The following is a 24,749-nucleotide window of genomic DNA, read 5'->3' as shown; positions in this document are numbered from 1 at the left end:
CCAATGGAAACTGCTCACATTTTTGTCTTGATAAGAATCCAATCATGGAAATTGATTGAACTTCTTCTTTGAGCTTTTCTCTTGCATTTACACTTTTCAACCAGCTTGAATTGTTTAATCTGCAGTTAATTTAGAGACATACAGCCGTGGCTCTGATATATCAGGAGATCAAGATAAATGGCTGGAGTGTTTTTATGAGCAAAAATCTCTCCAGATTCCAGTACATAAATCATTTGTTGTGAAATCGCTCATTGTCTTTAGGCAATGTCATAGTGAAAAATTCAATCTATTCATGAACAGAAAGTCAAGGGATTAGGAACGGTTTGAAGGGAAAGACTCCACATTAAAAAAAATTTAAAAAAAAAGAAGGAAAGATTTATCTCTTAATACTCCCCTAACATAGCTTCCCTGCCCTTCTTTTGCAGTGTGGACTCTTGAATTCAATTTCACACTCTTTGTCCGCAAAGTCTAGTGAATAGGAAGCGATGAAGATGCCCCAGGGGAGGAGGGGTGTCTTTCTTTGTGTTAATTTCAGGAACATTTTCTCTGTCCTTATTCCCTGATGCAACAGAGGAAAGCTGGAAAGAGGCCTCCCGATGATTTCTTGCTGAGGGCCAGACCGTGATCCCTGTGCTTGTGGTGAGAAATTATTTACTACAGGCTGGACTCCTTCTGCAGAGCTCAGGTAAGGACTGGGTAAAATGCAGGCCCCAGAAGAGACTCTGAAACCTTAGTATACAGGAGCTTCCCCATTTTTTACCTTTTCCTCTAATACAGAGAGTGTCTCCTTTAACTTGAGTTACAACCTTCCATGCTTCCACCTTGACCATTTTGTGGAGGTGATGGAGCGTTGTTGGTGTATGGAGGGGCTGTTTGCTGGAGGACAACTGTAAAATTCACAGTAACAAGAGATGCAAACAGCGTAGTAGAAGCGTGTGCGTGATTGAAACAGAATAGGCCAAAAAAATCCCCCCCCGGAAGAAAGTTAAGGATAGAGATGGAACTACGCAGGACTTCTGGATCTCAGTGACTTAGAGAAGTTTGCATCTAAATCCAAACTTCCCAACTGGGCATACGTAAAACTGAATCACAATTGCAGAAGGTGTGTAACTAAAGGTTGGGGATACCCAAACTGAAACCAGACCGTGTCTGTGGACTTGGAACCTGTTTGGGAAATGATGGACATAAGGACCTAAGACCAACATCTTTCCCTGTTCCAAAAAATGTTGCATGAGACAAAGGCTTGATGATTTACCTCTTATAGCGCTCCCAACCAACCGAGAGATGGCAAGGGCTCACTGCCTTCTGGAGCAAAAAGGTGAGGGAGATGTCCATATAGGATCAAGGCCATCTTTATGAAGATTTTTGTATATATTTAGGTGGCCTAAATTCCATCTAAGCCTTTATGCCTTTCTTATTGGCTGGTTCTAGGCCTTTACATATCCCTAGTCAATAGGGAAACATTAGGCTTAGGGACTTAGAGATTTAGGTAGAATTTAGGCCATCTGAACACGTCCCTTTGAGCCTTTGTGCTAATTCTAGAGGCTCCGTGTTCTCTCTCTGTCCTTTACTCAGATGGATTAATGGAGCTATTCCCCATCTCCCCTTGCCTTTCCCCCCCTCCCTTCCCACTCCTCCGTCCTTGGCTTTGTATCACAGCCTGGAATTGTCTGCAGACATGGCAAAAGAGTGTTTGTTATTTATCAGCCCAAATCCACGGCCTCATGAAAAGGAATGTTTATTCATTCTGAGTAATTCAGCCCCTGGAGTCCTTCAAACATTAAAGTTTTAATACTTCTCACCTGGAACAGCTGAGCTAGCCAGGAGAGATGAAGCTTTGATGGGAATACTTGATACAAATTTCCAGCCAAGCAAAGCAGTAATGTTCCTGTACACAGGATGAAAAACCCAACTTAAAGGAGCATACATGAAATTGTGAATCATTTAGCAGTCCTGATGAAAAAATCTCTCTTGTAGTTGCCGGGAAGCTTTTTCCTAGGCGTGAAAAAGGCATCCAAGATCTCTGCAAGAAGACACCTACTCTTTTTTATCTTTGCCATGCATGACCATCACCCAAATGACTGCCCTCACCATGAAGAGGCTCCAGCCACACAGACGCAGCCATTTACTTTGTGCGGCAGAAGCAAAGCCATGGTACTGCTTGGCTAGTATGGGCAATGTCAACTGCAACTGGGAGCCTGAAGCCAGCTAATTTCAGTCTAACCTAAGGCAACAGTCAATGTGACTGCTCTGCGCTCCAGCTGCTTCCCAACTTTAATCCATTTAATTTGGCAAAGTGATGCTAATGAGATTTCTTTGACAGGAAGGCCGACATACAGGATTGCGGGTCTTGATACGGGATGCTGAGGCAGGTGCCTAAGCTCCTTGGGAAATGCAAGTCTAACAAAGTGTTTCAAAATATTCCACAGTCGCCAGCTTCCAGAGGCGGCTCTTGCAAATGTGTTTATTATGCAGGTACGTGGTTATTAAACTGGGATTTTATGGCTACTTCAGCAGATACAAAGCGCAACAAGCTTCCATCTCTAATAAGTAATAAATATGTCTCTTGGCACTGCTTTGCCCTGCCACTTATGAACCAGGTTTATCCCAATTTTGAAGACCTAGAAAATGAAACAGTTGACAAAAACTGATTCCTCGTTTAAATAAATGAACTACCCTTCATGTCTGAACCTATTCTCTGAACCCATCCCAGAGCCAAGGGATCAGTGACTACTGAGATTGGGTTATACAGCGTGGTCCTCACGATGTGCGAACAACGTCTGAAAGCAATGAGCACAGCCGTCCTGAAAGGATTTTGAGAATCTCACCAGAATATGTCAAAGTAACCAAGAATCAGACTATGGAGACTGAGAAATTTGGGGCTGGAAGAAACTTATAGAAATTAATCCTCCTTTCTTCCATTTAAGGGAGGCAGCTTCAAGCATGCTATGGGCATGCATGGTGGATGTTTGTTTATCCGATGCTTAAAAACCTTCTTGACTGCCTTACGTACTTGCTTGATTACTTCACTGTCTTCAAAATTGTAACATTTTTCCCACATCTGAAATTAATTTGATTTGTTATTATTCTTCCCCAGTATGTAAAATTAAACAACATCTTCTTCCTAATGACTTCTTATATATTGAAAGACTGTTATCATGTTCCCAATTTAGTCTTCTCATTCTTGGACTGAACAAACCTGATTCTTTCAGTCTTTCTTAAATCACATTTTCAAAACATCTAATCATTCTTGTTGTTCTCTTCTGGACTCATTCCAGTTTGTCTACATCTTTCTTGTGGGTTGGTGCCCAGAAGAGTGCACAATATTCCAGCTGAGATCTGACCAGCAGCAAATAGAGCGGAATAATTACCTCCTGTGCCTTTCATACGACACTCTTGTTAATACTATTCCAAAATGAGATCTGGCTCCATTTTTCTTTCTTTCTTTTTTTTTTTTTTTCTCTCCCCACAAAGACGTCATATTGTTGACTTGCACTGAGTTTGGGATGCACACAGAATCCCGGATGGCTTCCGACAACGCTGCCACATACCTACTTCTTCCCCATGAGGTGGGAGACAACCTGCGGCCCTTGGAGAGAAATCCCCGGTTCCTCCCAACTCAATGAAAGGTGGCTTTGCAGCCAGGACGCCGTCACACAGACCATGAAGTGTGAACTACTGCTTTTACTTGTCTCCATTTACAATGTGCATCCCAAAACTGTTGTCCCTTCCTGTTAGCTTAAACAGTGCTGACAGCTCAATTCTCCTTGGAGGATCCTCCGGCCCCTCTCTCTCCTCCCCAGCCTTTCCAGTGCTCCTTCTAAGAGAGATGGTAGAGCAGGGAGAAAAGGTATATGAATTTCAGGACTAATAGAGTATTTCCTTGCCAGGTTATCTTTGATCCTGAGAGTGACACGCGGTATCTTTCCCAAGGCCACATTCTGAAACGTTTTTAACAAGGAAGCAGCGAGTTCTGAATATAGTGACATTAGACCTTGTCTGACAAAACCATCAATATTGGTGCATAATTAATGCAAGGATCCACGGTAACGTGGACTGAATAGGGACAGAGTACTTTCAAAAATCAATTTGCTACCTGAATTACAAACACTGCCGATTAAACCTGACAAGGCAGAAATCAAACAGGGGAAAATAAATAAATAAAAAGCCCACAAGCCAGCGTGCTGGAACGTGATGCTGGGCCAAAGTTCCCCGTCCCCTCTTCTTTTTTCCGGTCTGGTTGCAGGAACAACTTCATTCACACAGACAAGATCCAAGCACTGGTGGGGGCTGCTCACGGGTCTTCTCTCCACTCTTTCTCCAGTTTGGCAGAACCGCCATGAGGAGCAGTCAGATCCTCTCTACACCCCTGGTGGCTCGTGTGCGGGGTCCCAGCCGTGCCTAATGTGTTGAAGACTCCTGTGGGTATTCAGCACACGGTTTATGCCTCCAGCCCACTTGGCTGGATGATGACAACCTGTGGCCAAAACCATTTTCTGTGGAGCAATGTTACCAGCCATGCTTTTCCCTTCACTGCAGCACCCAAGGGATGATCCAGTTGGTGGCTGGGGGGGACACTGTGGTACTGAAAGTCGACCCATCATTAACTTTGTCCATCAAACACTGCTTTAAGTTATACGATCCGACCCTAGGGAGTTGATGATTGAATGTGAGCAACTACGGCCTCTCCTCTTTCTCTTACGCCTTTGCATTGAGCAGCGTTGAGGCGTGCGGAGTCTCACTGGTCAGGCAGTTCCTGTAAAACTCACTGACTGCAACTGGTCCAGCTGGAAAAGCAGTGCCCTCCTGGCCCAGCACAGCTGCTGGCAGACTCCATCCGCACACCCAGATACCTTCTTCTCAGTGTTTGCTCTCTGCAGGAAGGGTTTTGGCAGGTTCATCCCAAGTTTGCAGCTGCAAGTCAAATAGCAGCAGCATTTGCCTTGTCCTAACCCCTTTCTGATGAGATTCATTATTGCAAAGCCGATGGCCCAACTGTTCCTTTTAACCCCCTCGGTGCCACCGGCAACATGCAGAGCAGGCTTGCCGAGACCCTCTGCACTCTGGAGGGGGCAGCTCTCAATTGCAAAAGCAGCCAGCCTGTGAAGGAAGGTAAATTAGGTGACACTGCACTCTGGTGCTCCTGCAATTAGCCTGGCACTTGTCACCCAGCTTGCGGGGGTCGCAGCGCTGCCCTCAGTCTCGTGCCTGTCGTGCAGATGAGACTGACAGTGCTGCCCGCATTTCCTCTTGTGCCTGCTCCTCTCGCAGCCCACACCAACGCTTCTGCTGAACTGCAGAGCACGCCCAGGGCACTAAAATGGTTAAACAACTTATTTGTCTCTGCTCGCCTCCCAGGTTCTCCCTGGGAGTTCAGTCACTGCCATATGTTCTATTACAGAGCATGAGAAATCAGACTGAGGTGGCAATTTTAACACCCTTTATTCATACATCCTATTTTTACACTGATAGATGTAAGATATGCAAAGTGTAATTCCCAGCTGAAGCAGACTCAGCACATGGTTCCTGCTGCCTCAGCCAGGGATGGAGGAGGACCAGCGAGGAGAGCTGGCACCTGCCGTTGGGATAGGCAGCCCGCAGGCAGGGCAGGTCCTGCCTGCCACCGGGGAGTCTCTGCTAGGTGCTGCGCGTCTCTTTTGCACTGCTGTGTGAGCACCATGTCCTCTACTGCCGCTGGTTGACAGCTTGAGGTTTGCTGGTGGTTTCAGTTTGGAAGCAGCACCTCCTGGCAGCGATGGGTGAAAGCCACCAGCATGATGGCAAAGGTAGAGGAAAAGGCACTGGCTGGTCCAGCTGCCCCCGGGCAGTTTCAGGTGTGGAGGTCTCAGAGGTGTTGGCAGAGCACTGGGACGTAAAGTGGTGGCCTTTCCCGTCTTTTGCCTGAGACTGTTTCTCTATTTTCTTTCCCCAGGAAGAGTGCAAATTGCTGAAGGTTTTGCACTTTCAGTAGTTGCCCATGTTTTAAGGAGACGGTTAAGTCAAAAAGGCAAAGTTTTGCTTTGCTAAGGGTGCAAAGAAAGGACTTGGAGGCAAGGCTGTTGGCATCCTTTGTGACCGCAGAAACGGAGCCTCTGCAAAGGGAAGACCTCAGTGGAGTACCCGTGTGGCAGGACACACACCTGAGTCAAGAACTGATGGATGCCTGGGGGAAGGCAGAGTCCTGAACATGGAGAGCAGAGTCCTCCTCCCCTCTCGTGAAAAGGGCCACCTGCCTTTTCACGCCACAGGGCTCCCCGAAACAGCGGCGAAGTCCCCTGCTCTGCAATGCGACTCTTGCAGGAACTAGTTAAAAGGCTAAAAAGAAACATTTATAAGTTTAATTTGAAGCACCGCATGACTGTGAAACAGACTTACATGAACGTCTGAAGCGAGGAGTTTTGGAAAGACAGTGGGGGTGGGAGCAGAGGGGACCGTAATTATAGCAAAGCCCTGACACAGATGCTGAAGCAGATGCCTGTGGGCCAGGAAGGAGGCCGAGCAAAAGGGGAACGGTGGGGAACTTCCTGACACACGGAAAAAGCACGTGTGTCCTGGAAAACGGGAGTGGGGATGGCAGGGGGAGAGGATATTCTCTGAGACCCGGGGGCAACCTGAGCTGAGAATGAGGGTCTTCCCTCCTCGCTGCGAGGGTGAGAGCTGCCCCCGGCGGGCGCAGGGTGAGCTGAGCGCGGTATTCTGGCGGGAGGAAGCCAGAGACGGCTCAGCAATGGGCTGAAGGGAGCCTGGTCTCAAGAGGTTGGTTTCATGGACTGACTCTTGACTCTTTTCCTGAGATGGGTGCATTTGCAGCATCCCCGATCCGTGAGCATGCTAACCAAGGGCTGAGGTTCATTAACAACACTCTCTCCTTTACCTGATGACTTATTTTCATGAAACACATCAAAACCTCATATTCTTGCCCACTCTGACAAAAAGACAGCCTGGGACAGAAGACGCAAGCCTCTTTTCATTTGGAAATCAGGCTAGAAACGAGAGAAACATGCCAGATGTTGTAACGTAAAGCCTGGGCAGAGGCACTCAGTGCACAAGGAGGACAGCACAGAAGTTTCGACTAGACTGGAATTATTATGAGAGCTTTGCCGTGACATGACAGACTTTCAGCCTGATTTCGGTTTCTGGACACAAAGGAAATGGGAGGAGAAAAACCGAGCAGCTTGCCAGGCTGAGATGCGGCAGTCGAGACTTTGTGCCAGCGTCCGTATTCACGCCTGCGCGCGTGCTCACGTGTGTGCAGACAATAGCCTGTGTGTGAATAAATAGGTACACCTGCAACACAGGTATGTATGTGTATGCTTATGTTTGTAGACACGCACATGAACTTGTGTGTGTTTTGTGTGTTCATGAGACAGAGAAACCTCTAAGCCCAAATTCAAACCGCAGAACAGCAAAACCTTTTCCTTAGCGTGTAACTTAATCTCTTCCAAAAGGCCTGCTTTTTACTTCAATGCGCGAAGATCTCCAAATTCAAACTACAGTTTCCGTGTGGCACTGAAGCCTGAGACCATCAGGACACTTCTTGTCTTTTAGTGCCCAAAGCGTCAGGGCCTAAAATAATGTAGTCTCAACACTCAACCAAAGAAACCCCCAGGAAGGGAAGAATGATAAAACATCCCTGAAAGATGGCGGCAGTCGGAAGAATTTGGTGCTCCGTGCCATTAACAACAGGGATGGATAATTAGGCTGGACAAAACAGCACAAACTGTACACCAGGGAGTCGTCCGGAGAGGCAGGGAGCTGGGCTGCATGATCTAAGAGGTCATTTCCAGCTGTAACAGCGATGAACCTGATGTTTTTGGGAGCCTGTTTTTGCAGCGGTGCTCAGTAGTGGGTCAGGGGAAGGAAGGCTTGTGATATATCTCCAGCTATCATCTGGCACCTTCCACTAGATGCCTTTTCTTTTCTCCTCCTTCTTGCAAATGGTCTCAACAAGACATCAATGGGTCTTTAAGGGAACGTTGCAAGAAAAAATAAAAGAGACACCAGCTCCGTGCCACTGGGAGGGAGTGGAAGCGAGCCAGGAGACTGTGTCTGGGGTGCTAATTAGAAGATATTTCCTGCCGTAGTGATGCTGTTATTTATAGGACTGAGCGTGATGGGGTGTGAATGAGTGTGATAGGGTGCAAGTGCGGCAGGGTGTGAACGAGGCACCCCAAACTGGCTGCCTACAATTAGAGAAATTCGCTAGTGTATTTTAAATCTGGCCATTAAAACTCGGTCCTTTAGGAGATGCAAGGACACATATATAGATAAAGTCTTATTTACACAGATAAGGGCTTCTGTGAATGTGTAAGCTACATGCATGAGCTCACATGCAGATAGACTTTTGACGTGCAGACTTGAGAAAACATGGCTGTTTTCGGTCTCGTGTTTAGCCCTTTTCCTCCTAGGAAACACCAGTCCCCTTTTAACACAAGACATAACCCACTTTAATATCCTTTTTTACCTGCAGCTGCTGAGCTTCCCAACTGGAGCAGCCTGCCCGGTGCAAAGCCGCCTGGGCGCTCCGGGAGGCTCCAAACGGAGGGACCACGTCTGCACGTCTCATGCAGGCTGCTTGGCGGGGCTTGGAGAAAGCAGATGGCAGTGCATGCCTCCGCGGGGGTCGTAAATCCGCGCTGAAGAGGGCTTGCCACTTGGAATGACACCCTGTTCCTGAAGCTGGGGATTTATTTGCAGCATTTTACGCATTCCTCATGTCGCTGGCATAGTTAAACCTGTGCGGGCTGGCGCTATTATGAAGTACCCCGTTGGCTCTGAGTTAAATTGGGGTTCTGATCTAAAATGAGATTATGCAGAAGCAGCCTGCGCTCGCTCATCAGATCCACTCCTTCTGGGTGTTCAGAGTCATAGCAGTTTTTGCTGCTAATTAATACAAGCGTATAGTGCTTTTGATTCCCTGTAGCACTGTGGAGCTGCCATTGTGATGGGAGCATGAGCTGGCATCCCATCTGCCCCATTTTCCCAAAATTCTGTTTGGAGGGATAAATCTGGCTTAGTGTTGCTTACCTGAGGACAGCAGAGCTGGAAGGATGCAGCAGGGAGTTAGATTTTGCTCTGCTGGGTTTTTATGAACGATGATCGTGCACAGTGCAGAAAAAAAACCCCTTCATTGCTTCTCAGAACCCGAACACTTAGGTCAGTTTTGGTAGGAGGTTTTTCCACCTTGCCCCAGCCTGAAAAAAAAACAGTTTAGGAAGCAATTAGACGTGCAGTTATGCTGGGATATTTGGAGGGGGTGTACTCTGCTGAAGGTGGTGGGGATGGGGATGGTTGTTAGGGGGAAATCTCAGCCCAGTTCGGCTGTACGCAGGGCAGCAGGACAGACTGTCACCCTCAGGGAGGCGGGAGGGGGCAGAAATAGTTTTTTATTTTATCTGAACCCGCACTGCCTACTCTCACGGACAAATGATTCCTCATTAATACCCGAGAGCAGAGAATGAGTATCCATTTAGGTAAAAAATGACGCTGGAAGCAGTCTTGATGTCTTGTCACTCTAATAGAAATGCTAAGAACTTAATTTCTGGCTCGTGGGTAAGTCTGATACCAAAAAATAGAAAAGGCAGCTGCTGAAATTCAATGCCCCTCCTAGGGATGGATCCGGCCTTCCCTTGGCTGTAGCATGCCGGACTTGTGGGGAACAAAGACATCTCCTGACGGAGAGCAGCCACGTGTGTGCCCGTGGTGGGTCTCCTGCCCGTGGGGCTGGCGCAGCCCGTTGCTTGGGCTTAGACTCCGTTCCTGTGCCTGCCGCAGAGCCGGGGGCTGGGCAGCGCGGCCGCAGCGCCCACCACAAAGCACCTGCGTTCTCCTCTCCATCCCGGGTTAAAGCGACTGCTGGGAGGGGTTGTACCACCAGGATGTGCAGACGCTTGTTGACGCCCCGAACAAAACCCGCGCATTATGTACTGCGAAGCCATTCAGGGATTCACAATGGAGCGTGTAAAACACGGTTCCTTGTCCTTTTCTCTTGCTGACAAAAAAGAGCTGCTCTGGCCTCCGGCTGCACCTTGCAGCGTGTGTGGTGCTAAGTGAGCGGACAAGCAGATAGCACACAGCTTGGGATCCAGGAGGTTTTTGTTTGTTTTTTTTTCTAATCCCAGGTTTCCAGGTGCTTTCTGACACTGGGTGCCATGAGCCCTGCCAGTGGGAAAGAAGCAATACCTGGCCTTCCTCGCCCTCTCGGAGAACTGAAAGGGTATCCCCATGATGGTCTGGAGACCAGGGCATATGAGGAGAGGCTGAGGGAGCTGGGCATGTTTAGCTTGGAGAAGAGGAGGCTGAGGGGAGACCTCATTGCCCTCTACAACTCCCTGAAAGGAGGGTGTAGAGAGGTGGGTGTTGGCCTCTTCTCCCAGGTGAGTAAGGACAGGACCAGAGGAAACGGTCTGAAGTTGCGGCAGGGAAGGTTTAGATTAGATATGAGGAAGAATTACTTTACTGAAAGAGTGGTCGGGCACTGGAACAGCCTGCCCAGGGAGGGGGTTGAGTCACCATCCCTAGGGGTATTTAAGAAACGTGTAGATTTGGTGCTTCAGGGCATGCTCTAGTGGCAGAGATTGTAGGGGTTTTTGTGTGTATGTGTATGGTTGGACTCGATGATCTCAAAGGTCCCTTCCAACCATGAAGATTCTATGATTCTATGATTCTATGATCTCATTCCCTTACACAGAGAGAGCAGATCTTCTTGCTCATTCATAATCGGAGTTTGGGCAGTTGGATGCAATGTCTTGCCTTCCTCTGTGAAAGGAAGACACAGACTCTGGTAGATTAAATTTCTTGGTTCATGGAGGTTTTTTCCTTTCCTTTTCACTCTCTCCTTCTCTTTTTCCCTTGACATGCTCCCCCCTCCCATCCTAATTTTCTCTCTGAGTCAAGCTACACTTCCTCATCAAAGAAGCTCTAATGGGATCACATATTTGACCAGCTGCCAGGGAAATTTCCAGTAACCTCCGAAACCCTAAACATTCCATTTTGGAGGATTACAGGGAAAATGTTTCATCTTTCTGATAGAGAAGGACCAAAAATTGAGAGTCGCCAGCTCATCTTCTGCTGTTCCGATGGAAGGAGCTTGGGCGGACTATTTTTAGGTTACAAAGCTGTACTTTGCTAAGATAAAAGCTGGGGCTCTTTCAAAGCAAAAGCCTTAACGTGTGAAATCCATCAAGTCCCTTATCCCGGGGAGCCCTGTGACATTGTTAGGCTGCGGCAGTGCTGAGCTCCTGTCTGGGTGAATGGAAGCCCCTGCCCTGGGGAGGCTGGAGTCATTCGGTACCCACTTCTCACGGCAGCCTCTGACATTCTAATTTAGGAAAAATCTGGCTAGAACTTGAGACCCAGGTCCTCTCCCCATGGTCTGCGGTGACCTTGTGGTCTTTGCTCTGCAAAAAGAGGGTGTAGGGGTTTTCTCTGCGGCCATTGCACAGTGGTAGCTGAAAGGCCAGGTGGTTTGGGAGCTTGTGCTTGCGGCCAGGCAGGAAGGAGATGCGCACGCACGTCCAGGGACATCCTGTCCAAGAGACACTCCTGATTAATTTTGGGTATGTGGGAAAGGACCTACTTAATCCCTCCAAGTGCTACTCTGTGATGAATATGTTAATATTGCGTAGGGATATGGCAGGTGGGGGTTTGGGGAAACATAGCGCTATATAGGGGCTGTATGAGTACATGCAGGTGACAGCTAAACTGAGAGCATCCAGATTTGTTTACACTGGTGTGGCTTTTTTCCCCAGGAAGATAGCCATTTTGACAAGTTTTTCAATTCACTGATACTAAAAATATAACTGTCCCAAATATTTTGAAATTGACAAAATTGGCCCAGTTAGGTACTCCGTGAACAAAAACATATTCTTATTTGTTTCAGTTTGAAGCTATAGTCAACAGCCATGGGAAGAGCAAAACAAATACCTGGTTTTGAAACAATGTGACCCATTCTCCTTCCCCGTTCACAGCCAGGCTCGGATTTCCATCTTCATTCGCATGGAAAGACACCACCCTTCATCCCTGTAACCTCAGAAATACTCACAGCACAGCACCAGCCTCTTTCCAATTAACTCTACCCTTAAATTGCCATGTGCCTTGATTTGCTCTCATTTAAAAATGACGCTGCTTTACTGTGTTTCTTCCAACCTTCCCGTGCTGATGCAGGATAGGAGTTTTGCAGCCACCCACACCCAGTCTGCGGATCTTGGCTGGAGATCTCTGCCGCGGTGCTTCTGCTCCGAGCCCCGATGCATCACACGATGCTGCTGGGAATCGCGGACCCGGCACTGACAGATCTTTCAAGCCTTTATGTACGAGTAACATATGTGACATTTGCATCCTCTCTCTTATCAGAAGGCTTTGTACTTATGTGAAGATGTCAAAGCACTTTATAAATATTAATTGATGCATGCTTGGTGTTTTACAGATAAGAAGGCTGAACTGGTGAGAAGCAAAGCGGTGATGAAAGATGTGGCCAGTGAGGGACAAAGCTGGGAAAAGATCCCCAGGTTCGTAATTCCCCAAGTGCTGCTCCAGACACTGAGCCAAGAATGAACAAATATAATATGTGATGTGAATGAAATGTAAACAGCTCAGGTAACTCTGTTTTCCCTCAAAAGGCAAAGAAAATAAAGAAATTGCAATGATTTAGTTATTTAACCCTCAGTCAGAAACAGAAAATAGAAAATATATTTTCCTATGGAAATGTAATTATTGTTTATTCTGTTGAACTGATTTCATTTCTATATGAAGGTGACAGTCCTATGCCCAGGAGAAAATAAAATCCTTCCAGAAATGGAGTTGAAAACCAGCAAATTACAGAAAGCAGATGAAGTTCTCATATGACTTAAGCTTCAAGGATGGGATTTTCAAAGATAACTAAGGGATTTAGCAGTCTGATTTCCCAATTTGAAGCCCAATTGTCCTTGAATGAGATCTCCCCAGACAGACATGGTCCAGGGGGAAACAGATCTACTGGAAATGAAAAAAAGGTGCCAACTCTACAAATGGGCCTTTAGAAAAAAAAACCTCCTCCGAGTAATGAGGACTTTCAAGAAGTGATGATATGTTACACAGGCAGCAGCAACGGATAAAACCCACAAGAGGGTTATTTTAAAACATCTGTGTTCAAGAATGAGCTAAAAAGGGGGGCTGTGATGCTGTTCAGTTTAGCTGACAACATCCAATAATTCTAATGTGATAAAAGATCCTGAAACATCTGTCAAAGCTATTGCTAACCTTGCTTTGGGGAAAATTCTGCTATCACTGACTTTCTGGCTAGAGAGACCTGTCTAGGGCCAAGCTTTGAAAGAGGCAGCCCAGGCATTTAGGGGATCTCTTCAAAAAAATCCCACTAAGACTGGTAGCATAGGTGAAGGGAATCTTTTCTCCTTGAGCTGCTACGTAATTGTCCTGTGGCCATGACTGAACTGTTGGACTCTTTGTTGGCCAGTGATATGTGTGGAATGGGTTAGTGACAGAGTCCAGTTTTCACTCTTGGTGCATATTCAGGTCTAACAGAATCACAGAATGGTCGGGGTTGGAAGGGACCTCTGGAGATCATCTCCTCCAACCCCCCACCAGAGCAGGGTCACCCAGAGCAGGTGGCACAGGAACGCATCCAGGCGGGTTTGGAATGTCTCCAGAGACGGAGACTCCACCCCCTCTCTGGGCAGCCTGTGCCAGGGCTCTGCCACCCTCACAGCAAAGAAGTTCCTCCTCATGTTGAGGTGGAGCTTCCTATGCTCAGATTTGTGCCTGTTACCTCTTGTCCTGTTGCCAGGGACCAGTGAAAAGAGCCTGGCCCCATCCTCCTGACACCCACCCTTTCACGGTTTATAAGTGTTCATAAGATCCCCCCTCAGCCGTCTTTTTTCCAGACTGAAGAGACCCAAATCCCTCAGCCTTTCTTCATAAGAGAGGTGTTCCAGTCCTCTCATCATCTTTGTAGCCCTTTGCTGTCCCCTCTCCAGCAGTTCCCTCTCCCTCTTGAGCCAGGGAGCCCAGAACTGGACACAGAACTCCAGATGCAGCCTCACCAAGGCAGAGTAGAGGGGGAGGATGACCTCCCTCCACCTGCTGGCCACACTCTTCTTGATGCACCCCAGGATACCATTGGCCTTCTTGGCCACGAGGGCACATCGCTGGCTCATGGTCATCCTGTTGTCCACCAGGACTCCCAGGTCTCTTTCCACAGAGCTGCTCTCCAGCAGGTCAGCCCCAACCTGTCCTGGTGCATGGGGTTATTCCTCCCCAGGTGCAGCACCCTACACTTGCCCTTGTTGAATTTCATAAGGTTCCTCTCTGCCCAACTCTCCAGCCTGTCCAGGTCTCTCTGTATGGTGGCACGGCCTTCTGCTGTGTCAGCCACGTCCCCCCCCTCCCCTCCCCAGCTTTGTGTCATTGGCAAACTTTGCTGAGGGTGTGCTCTGTCCCCTCATCCAGGTCATTGATGAATATATTGAACAGGACTGGACCCAGTACTGACCCCTGGGGCACACCACTCGTCACTGACCTCCAAATAGACTCTGTGCCTCTAATCGTGACCCTCTGAGCTCTAGTCACTGATGACATCACAAGATGAAATATAGGAGCACTAAAATGCCAGGCTAGGTTGGACCAAATGCCTACACAGCCCAGTGCCACTTCTCATGTAGTCTTACATGGGGATTATCAGAACAGAGGAATCTCATAGTGCTGCTTCTACCTGCACCCTTCATGAGCTTTTTTTTTCTGAGCCTTTCTAGGCTAGATTCAGGTTCTTCGTACTCAATAGCTGCCAAAAGATCAGTTTTCCACCCAGCCTCCCCTTAAACGCATACAAACTTGCAGCACCCACAGTGTCCTGTGACAAGGAGCTCCACAGCTGAACCGCAAATCGTGTGCAGAAAATGTCCTTTCAGTTTTCATCTTCTGCTAGCTTCAAAGAAACAATGAACAACTGATCGCCATCCTCTCTCACACCTTGCTACTCCGTCGACATCCCTAGATGCCCCTAATGTGTGTTTTCCTGCCTAAGAGATGTCTGCACTGTCAGTGAGATCATCTGGAGGGGGACATATGGACAAGAAGTATCCCATACCACTGCTGGTGCTAGGTGTATGGGGAAGACAAAGATGCTGAATGTGTCATTCCAGTGACAGTTGAGCAATGCCACACCCACGCACGTATCCCCTCTTCCCTTTCTCCCCAGTTAATGCCCACACATTGATCTGTGTCTGGGACATGGGTTTTGAGCTGCACGTACGAAGCTTTGTAATTACACTGGGAATCTCATTTGAAAGGGGAGGAGGAAAAGGGGGTGGGCAGGGAAATAACTGCCAAGTTTATTATCTGGGGGTTTGGTTGGCTTTTTTTTAGCTATAGATGACAATCTACATGAAAGTCCCTTTCGTACATTCATTACTGGAGATTTTATAGCCTAATGAATGTGACTCATCTGCGTAATCGCATTGTTTTCCAGTACTCCAGATGTTCTGTGGAGCACCTCTGGCTCGCGATCTCCCATTTAAACATTTCTTGTAAACACCAAAAGCTGTTTGTTTGTTTTAATGTTCCATCACATCCCATTACCCAGTGAAGGTGAAAGATTGAAATGCAACGTTGTCTTGCCAAGAGATTTTTTTTTCCCCTCCTTCCTCCCTCTGCTTCCCCTGATGTATCTATGTCTAGTGTCTAATTAGTATGCAATGGGATGCAGAGATTCCTCCGTTAAATATCTTGTTGCTTTCTGCTTGCCTTGATCTTTATAAACAGGCAGATGCCACACAGAGATCTGGGGCCTGCATCTCTCAGGTGCCGAGCAATTTCAGCTCTTATTACTTCACGTGAGAGTTCAATATGTCGCTGGATCAGGGGTACAGTGCCATGGGACTTAGCTCCCTATCTTGCACGGTTATTCACATCAGGGAAAAACAAATATCTGAGGTAAACAGTCTGGTCCAGTAGCACTGACTGCATGCTGCAATGACATTAGAGCTTGTCTAGAGACTATTTTCAATCCCGTAGGTCAGTCAAACCAGCTTAATTCTGTGAGAGCTTCTTTTAACACCGAAGTAGATGTGGCTTAACACCTTTGGATGGATGTAGCAGGTTGAGTTGTAATCTAGATAGATAAAACAGCAAGCAAATGTTGAGCGTAAGTTAAGTGTAGGTAATGAGGGTGGTTCAGTATACTCTGGAAATGAAGAAGGTTCTTTTTATTTTGCACGTCAGAGCAGTGTGGTTCCACTGCTGTCAAAGTCACACCCGTTTTAATTTTTTATCTCTGTATGTATTTAATTTTGTATCTTTGTATGGGTCTGGATCTGCTGCAAGTCTGGTCCTCGGAATGGCTTGGAACCTCTGCAGTATGGGGAGACATTTCTAATTTTACAGGATTTGATGCAGGAATGTCCAACTGACAAGATTTGCCTTGTAGTCATCGTAGTAGTAGGCAACTACTGTGGTAGGTAGGTACCCAAGGACCGCGGAGCCTCAGGAGTCAGCTGTGTATGAAAATACAGATGGAGAAATGTAATGATAAAAAAAAAAATTTCTAAGCAAATCCCAGGATGAAAAGCAGGAGTAGAAAGGAGAGTCTTTGGCCATGAGGCCATGAGACAATTGAACAACCTGGGAAAGTCTGATAGGAGAAAAGGGAACACCAAAATAAGAACCAAGAAAGCACTAGGGCAGAGATGGAATGGTTATTTCAGTGAAGCTTTCAGAAGAGAAGCTTTAAATATTTCAAAATTATTATCAACATATTAGGCATGGGAGATTGATTTAGTCTTATGTTCTTTTGAGAAAAATTATGAAAACTAATAACAAGTCTAAAGTATGGCAAAGCTGCACTGCTTGCTTCAGTCTTAACAGATAAAGCTTAGAGGATTGTGGGAGATTAACGGCTGATGAAACGAGTCTTCGGAGTCTGTCAGACATGGAGTTCAGGAGCTGTCTGAGCTCTCTCTTGCCTGAGCGCTGCAGGGCTTTCACTAAGGAGAATGTGAATTAGAAACCTTGGGGAATACTGTACTACAGAGGAAACCCAGGCTGATCCTCAGGGAATCGCCGAGACGGGAAGGGCAGGGGACACTGGGAGTCTGATGTGCTACATGTATGTTTAAAAAAAGGACTCTGCAGAAATCTGGTACATTAAACAGGACACCACGAAGGAGAAGACTGAACAGATTTATTTGCTTCTGAGAAGGAAGCTGAGAGACTCTTCCCTGAAGGAATTACAAGAATAATCTTTCTGCCTCTGAAGGTGGCTCCTGTAGTCTGATGTATCAATGGCAGCTGTGATCTTCCGTAGCTGTTTTGTTAATAACATGTCAACAGAAATGCTTATGATACAAGCTTTTGTTTTGTTTCTCTTACCCATATATTAAAACAGTGGGTGACATATAAAAATGATGATACATCTGCTTCCAGTTAAATGCTTCATGCAGCAGAGCAGAAGCAATATTGAGTACTATTTGAGTTCTGCCCTTTCAGATTTTGGGTTGGTTTTTGGTTTTGTTTTTTTTTTAAGAGGTGGAAAGGAAATTCTTCCAAAAGAGGTCTTCTAAAAAACATAACTTGTGGTTATTCAGCGCACTATTTTTGCTCAATGCCAAGTACTTTCTTCCAGTTTTGATATGTTAAGCATTACCGATCTGCATAAAATATTTTTAATGGAGTCATTTCAACCTCCAAAAATTTGAAACGTTCTGTTCTGATAAAAAGTTGAACCTTATTTGGCACATTTCATTTCAGTTCTATTTCTTAAAAAAAAAAAAAGGGACTTAAATTGACATGTTCCTTGGGATAGTTTGATTTCAATAAAATGGCATTTTTTTGACAGAAAAAAAATTCCAGCAGAACATTTTTCTACCTGCTCTAGTTATGAGTTACTGCACATATATTCGCTGTCATAAAAGTTATATCTGTGGTTACATTTTAATAATTTGTTCTAATTTCATCCAACTTCCCTGAGATACTTCAGATGTTTAATGAATGCAGCCAGATAATTTCCCACCCATCTCTCTTAACATTTTTAATCAAGTAAACCCTGTTTCTCTCGCCACCCCTTGGTTGTGGGCGGCGTTTGTGGAGTTCAGGCGCTGTGGCTACTGGAATCCCAAACAAATGTTTGTGTTATTTATAGAACTGTATTACTAAGACTCAGCTGAAGTCAGGCAACATTTTGCTATTTCTTTAAGAAAATTGTTTAGAATCCAGTAAATTCAAAAGGCCAGAGGAAGGAAGCATTGGCATCAGCTCTGTGCGTGGGGGAAACTGAGGCACAGAGTGACACAAAGGGTGGAAGCGATCTCACCTAATTTTAGCCATCTAAAAGGTATCCAGGCCAACTTCATCATTTAGATTCCTCTCAGCATTAAGCAGAGAAACACCTCCAGAGTGTGAATCATTTCACGTATCTTAGTCATGTACCGTAGGGCGGGGTGAAGCTCTCTTTGGAGATCTCTTTAACACTCCACTGACTGTAGCAGGAGCCTTGGCAACTTACTTATTCTAAAAATTTTACGTAGCTTATGGATCTCAACTTTTGTGATAAGCCTAAGGCTTCTCAGAAAATCTGTGGCAGAGTTAGAAACCGAATGTATGTCTCCTGAATTCAAGGCTAATGCTCTAATCATAAGAGGGTACTTCCTCTCATAATCCTGACTCTATCTTATTTCAATAATTCAGCATATTTCCTTCAAAGAAACAGGAGCGGGACATCTGTAGAATGCTGAAAAGCAATTATTTAGTTGGGCAGCCGAATCATACTAAACATTTCTGCACTCGAGACTTCTGAAACCAAGTGAACTTTTGCAAATGCTCCTGAGAGATGCCACGGGGAAGATTTCCTTTGCAGAGAAACGATCTGAGAGTAGAAAGCATTTCACACAAGAGGAAGCAACATATGCCACCACAACCAAGGAATAAATAGGGAAAAATAACAGGGGAATAACAAGTTTTTCTTTTGGTGGCAAGACTGTTATTGCCTGAACACAGGAAACCCAAACCACAAGACACATCACCAATAAACCTCTTCTTGTGACAGATTTTCTGACTGGAAAAAAACGCTTTCATCATATCTGCTTCCTGCAGAAGTTTACGTGAGGACCCTACGAGCATGTGCTCACAAGTGCATAGGAACAGATGATAATAAATATCTCCACCATCCATCCTCTTTTCCTGGACAGATGCTAAATTTTGGTGGACTTTTCTTCAGACTCTCCAGAATCTACTCCTATGGCCATGGAGGGGGCTTCAGCACCCCGTCTGCGATGTGCTCGCTGCTGGGGAGGAGACTAAGAGCTGCCTGGCAGAAGCACACCAGCGTTGAAGAGTAACGGACAGGAATAAAAGGAAAATGTGGCGTATCTACAAGAGGACCGTACCTCAGGATTCTGTTTGCTGTGCACTAAGGAAGAATCGCAAGACTTGATCATACCTAGGGAACCTCGGACAGCCCGTATCTCCTTTCTCTGCATGTTCTGTGGATTCAAGCACCATCTCAAGGATGTCTTTACCACAGCCCCTCTACTATGTGAAGGACTGCCTATGGTAGAAAAGAGTTTTCAGCCTTAAAAGACAAGACAAACAATATGAAGAGAGCACAGAGGGGAAGCAGTGATTTCCTGAGTGTCATCTGGGAGATCGCTGGCGTGGCCGGTTTGAAACCCAGCTGTGCCAGGCTCCGAGACTGTGCGCCGTCCTCACCGAGAGCAAAACGCAAATCACATCTAAGCCGAGTTCCTGCGGCAAGCGTAGTGCACATGGGTGAGGTATGATTTTACAGCTCTGTTCATCTTGATTGCCTCTTGCTATAATTTTCATTCCATTCTCTCAGCTGGTACCTTGCTTACATGATACGTGAAAATATTAAATTAGTTCCCTTTACTGGAAATTATATTCCATTAAACCATTGTCATAGCTACTAAGAGACCTTTCAGCCTCCTGGTAGACTTTGTTTTAGAAACATCTGACAAATCCTATGGTACTCTTACGGAGAGTTCAAAGCAAAGGCATCGTAAGCTTGGGCAATTACAGATTAAGTGGTTTAATATTGCAGAGAACAGAACAGGGAAAAGGCCAACGTGTTGGATATCTGTGGCCTTCCCCAGGTTGTACTTCGCTAGGCTCTTTGTGTTTGAGCCATTGTCCTTTGCCTTTTACATCCATCTGCAATATTAAAACACTTAATATGGGCAGTAATTATTCGAGCTGATGATGCTTTTTCTTTGAACTCCTTGCTGGAGTGCCAAAGGATTTGTTAGATATTGCAATGATATGGAGTGGTTTGAGGGACATTACTTTCACCCCCTATAGAGCACCCGCAAGACAGAACATAATTGGACTACAAACTTTGAACTTGCTGAGGTTTTTCATCTTACTTTTGGTGTGCACAAGTGGCTGTTAGATACTTGCCTGGATCATACTTTTCCCATGATAATAGAGAACAATAATAACATTAATTCTTAGCTGCCGTAGGATATTTTTTACGTATCGGTCTCAAATATGTCACAGAAGGGTGGGGGGCAGTATAATTTTTTAGGGGTTGATCTAAAGTTTTAAAGACGTGGGAATTTTGTTGGAAAAATGGTCTTTCACATCTGGGCTAAAAACAGCAACAAAGTTGCACTGAACTGAGTGAATAGTTCTGTTAAATAAAAAAAAAAAAAAACAAAAAAAAAGGAAAAGAAGTGACAGAAATGTTCTGAAGCAAAGAAAAAGCATTCTTTGAGACATGCTCAAAACATAACACCTCAACGGTCTAAAATGGCTTTTTCTTCTACGTGTTTACCAACATGCTCACTGAAAGACAAGAAAAATGTTTCTTTCAAGAATTAAGTGTCCTACAAATAGAATGTAAAATTTAATCTGAGTGAGTGTAAATGAAATGATTTCATAAACATATTTCTCACTCCATAGGTTCCCCCCTCCCACTGTTTTTTCCTTTTATCAAATATTTTTAAAAGACGAAAAAAAACCCAAAATCTTCTTTGCTTTGACAAAGGTTTTCGGGGCAATCATTCTTGTGCATGTGTTTGTCCTCCCTGGAATAAATTGTGAGTCCATTCCCCACTCCCACCTAATCCAAAGTTGTGCAAGAGAGATTCCCAGCCACACAGGAGACCCCAACATACAGCCCGTGCCTCTGGGCAGGGAGCAATGCGGTGCCTCTGAGAGACACCCCATTCCCCACAACGCATCCGTTTCACCTCCCTGCTCTGCAGAGCTCTTCCAGCCTCATCTTCTGTAAGCACTCCCTTTAGACAAGTTGTGATAGTTTCATTTGCTTTACTTTGTGGACTATAAACAGAGATCTAAGTGGCTAGAAAAAAAAAAGGTGTAGGCAAAGGGAAAAAGAGTGCCATTTCAATCATCTGCCACCTAAAAAAAAGCCAAACGTATAATCAGAAATATTATTTTATTTAAAAAAAAAATGAAGCTTTAAATTTAAAAAGAGGAAAAATTATGAAAATTTTAATTAAAATTCTCCCTTTCGTTTCTTTCTACACTGAGATTTCAGATTTTAAAAAAAAAAAAAAAATTCCACAAGTTCTACTTGTGTCGTTTGCTGTTAGCTTTTTTTAACCTCAGTTCACCAAAACACTTGCCAAAATAGGAGTCTGAAAAGTGACTTGATGAAAGGGTGTAAGTATCTTCACTGGAAGAAAACACTGGGTGCTGAAGGACTCTAATCAGGTAGAGAAAGGCGTAATAAAACCCAATGTCTGGAAGCTAAAGCCAGACAAATTCAAATTAGAAGACAGACGGATATTTCGTAACAATAAGGACAATTATCCGTTGGAACAAACATGTCTGCTAACAGACACGCTGGATTCTCCGTCCCAAAGCCTTCGGGTCAGTACTGGATTCCTTTCCAGAAGATTTGCTTTAACCGGGTACAATTGATGGACCTGAATACTAGGGTAATGGTCTGAAATCCTCTTGCTCAGAGCAATGCTTTTCCCGCTGAAATCAGTGCATCTACATCTGCACAAATGGGGAATTAAGTTCCAATGAGAGAAGTTGAAAGATTAGAGATGAAATGGTATGCTGGGCATCACGTTAAAGAAACATATTTTACTTACCCTCTTAAGGGACAACACCTGGTGTTTTGTGAAGGGATAAGGGTGAGAAATGGTTCCCAATCTGATAAGAAGTCTTAAGGCAAGAGAAGTTTCTAGTTGGTTCCACATGTGTTAGTGGCTGCAGAAGCAAATTCATCAGGAAAAGTTTGTGTAATTTAAGAAAATCTCATCCAAGTCGGGAGCTGAGTGAGAACTTCACTTTTGATCTATGTGAATAAAACCAAAAAATCCATGAAGCCATTCTTGTTAATTTATACTAAGTGTTATGTTAATAGTTGCAGTAAATCTTTACTCAAAAGATCAATGCTTAGATAAATAAAGTAGAAAAATAGATAGGAACGGAGGGGTATTGTTATGCAATAGGAACTGCTTTAAAGCAAGTCCTGGGCTCATCCATTTTGTCTAGTTATGATTTCTGCTTAAGAGAAGTATTGGATTCATCCTCTCTCATGTTATGCACTTCTCTGAGCTCTCTCCTGACAGATCTCTGGTCATCAGTAGTTTTGCCTTCAGCCTCTTGTGCTCACCTAAAAAGCAGGTGTTTCTCCTTTGTCCCTGATTGACTCCAATACAGAGATGGGGCGGGGTGGGAGGAAGAAAGAAAAACACCATCTCCCTGTTGGTCCCTGGGTGTTTTTTGCTGTTGTCCTTTGTCTGACCATTGCTATCAGCCTCTGAAGAGAACTCAGAAGGAATCCTTGGGAAGCTGTCACCTGCAATGAGACTAGCTCTGTGCTCACCGAGGAACTGAGCTGTGCTCAGGTGGCAGTGTCTGGGCAAGCTTCCTGGACCCAGAGCAGGTGGGTGGCTTTGAGAGAAGTGCAAGTTACTGCACAAAGTGATAGTCAATGTCTATAATGTTCACATAACCATTGCACTAAGAGCTTTGCTACTGGGAGTATCCCGTGTTGTACTGGTATCTGGTGGCTATCTGTCTTTTTTGATGGCTATGTCTCAAAGCCCAAGAAGCTTTACGCTGCTGAATTCCTTACTGTTGGGCAAAACTGAATCCTCTTTGCTTTTTGTCTACGTGGTTAGATAAGAAATGGGCTCGGGACTATGGCATGTGTGCTTTCTGCCTACCTTGTTGGTTTTGGTATGGGATTGAAGTGTCCGCTTTGCTTAGCAAGGGCTGCTCTCAGGATAACTTTGCATGGGTGGAGCTGGAACAGGCATGGTCCTGTGCTGTCTCCGTTGCCCAGGTGCCATGGATGGGAAGCTGAGATGCTCCTAAGACTGCAGGGACACTCGTGCTCTCCCCACAGCCATGCTCCAGAACCGGAGCTGAAGAGTTTCATAGGACAGGCTTGGAGGTTTCCTATGTGGGTGAGAACGGGCTCAGACCTATACTCAACTGGCCAGATTTACTCTGGTAATTCCACGGAAAATTTCTGGACCGTTGTGTAATCTGTTTATTACTGTGAAATCTTATGTGGATTAGTGTTACTGTGGCATTCGCATACAGCAAGCCGCTCTGGAAACTTTGATGAGCAAGAGCAGAAAGTGAAAAGCAACAGGGGCCCACAAGGCTGGGGCCAGAACAGAGTTAAAGGTCTTGATGCCTTCATAACCTCTGCTAAAGCCATTGTGCAAGCACATCCAGCGTTGGGTACAACCTCCTTCCCACAATGCCTGTGAAAGCACAGGACTGAAATAACGCATTCTGATTTGCAGGGGTCATTCCGGTAGCCAATGTTAGGCTATTCTTATGCAATGAAAAGACTCTTGTTAATTACTGTGACTTCTTTACAATCATAGGATGTACACATTTGAACCCTGAAGGGTCCTCTCCAGAGAATAACCTTTATTTGCTTGATTGCTTCTGTTCAGTTAATTCTGCCTAATTACTATTTTCTTCCTATTAGATCCTAATTATATACAGTATTTTCATTATAAAGTGTAATGTTTCCCCGAGAACTATGTCAATTACACAGACAATATTACCGGAGGTCTCATTTACTTCATTAAACCAGGGAGCAGTCTCTCTTCTGATTAAAACTGCAGTTGGAGGTATGGGCATAGCAATGTCCTGCTCCTATAGTGTAGATACAAGAGCTGATCAGATGATGATTTAAAAAAAAAAATTCATATTTTAAATTGATAAAGATGCCTCTCTCTGACTGCTGATAGTTGTAAGATCTTGTGTATTCCAGCTGGCTGCCTTTGCAGGGAAGTCAGTGGTGCTCCTCTGAAGTTTCAGGAATTAGGAAATTAGGAAATTATGAAACTATAAATTAACTGTGTAAAGCATGAATAAGTATTGTGTAAAGAGACATCAAAAGACCAGAAAATTTAGTCCCATTAGAACAACTGTGTGAGCGATTGCATAGCAATACAGTGGCAAGTATTGACTGGAATACAGAAAATCTAAGAACACGAATTCCCATAGAAGAACAGTCTGTCTTTGTCTTGAATGGTGGTAGAAATAGTATTGCTGTGAAAGGGAATACATTTGGATCTCATATGTAACGGGCGTATGGGAGTCATTGCTACAGGATCTCAGCTCAGCCGAGATCTGAGCCCCCAAGGGAGTGAAGACTTTCCATTTCCAAGCACAACGACTATCTCATTCAAGTCAGTAAAAATAACCAGCAGCATACAATGGCTTGAGAGCTTTGTCGTGTGACACCAGAATGTTTAGTTTCCTCGGAGCCCCAACATCAACCTCCGTCTGTA

General features: G+C 45.1%; 1 long non-coding RNA gene across 1 annotated transcript in view; it reads left to right on the top strand.

Annotated features, from left to right (window-relative positions):
* Positions 1 to 18,788: 18,788 nt before the first annotated feature.
* The window catches only part of LOC141751564 (uncharacterized), a 36,132-nt gene continuing 30,171 nt past the window's right edge, over positions 18,789 to 24,749 (top strand). The window contains exon 1 of the long non-coding RNA XR_012590026.1: positions 18,789 to 19,760. This is a non-coding gene — a long non-coding RNA (uncharacterized LOC141751564). The remainder of the gene's footprint in view (positions 19,761 to 24,749) is intronic.

This window comes from Larus michahellis, chromosome 15 (genome assembly GCF_964199755.1).
Source record: "Larus michahellis chromosome 15, bLarMic1.1, whole genome shotgun sequence".
NCBI lineage: Eukaryota > Metazoa > Chordata > Aves > Charadriiformes > Laridae > Larus > Larus michahellis.
The sequence above is the reverse complement of the archived record's forward strand: the minus strand, read 5'-3'. Positions and strand labels throughout refer to the sequence as shown.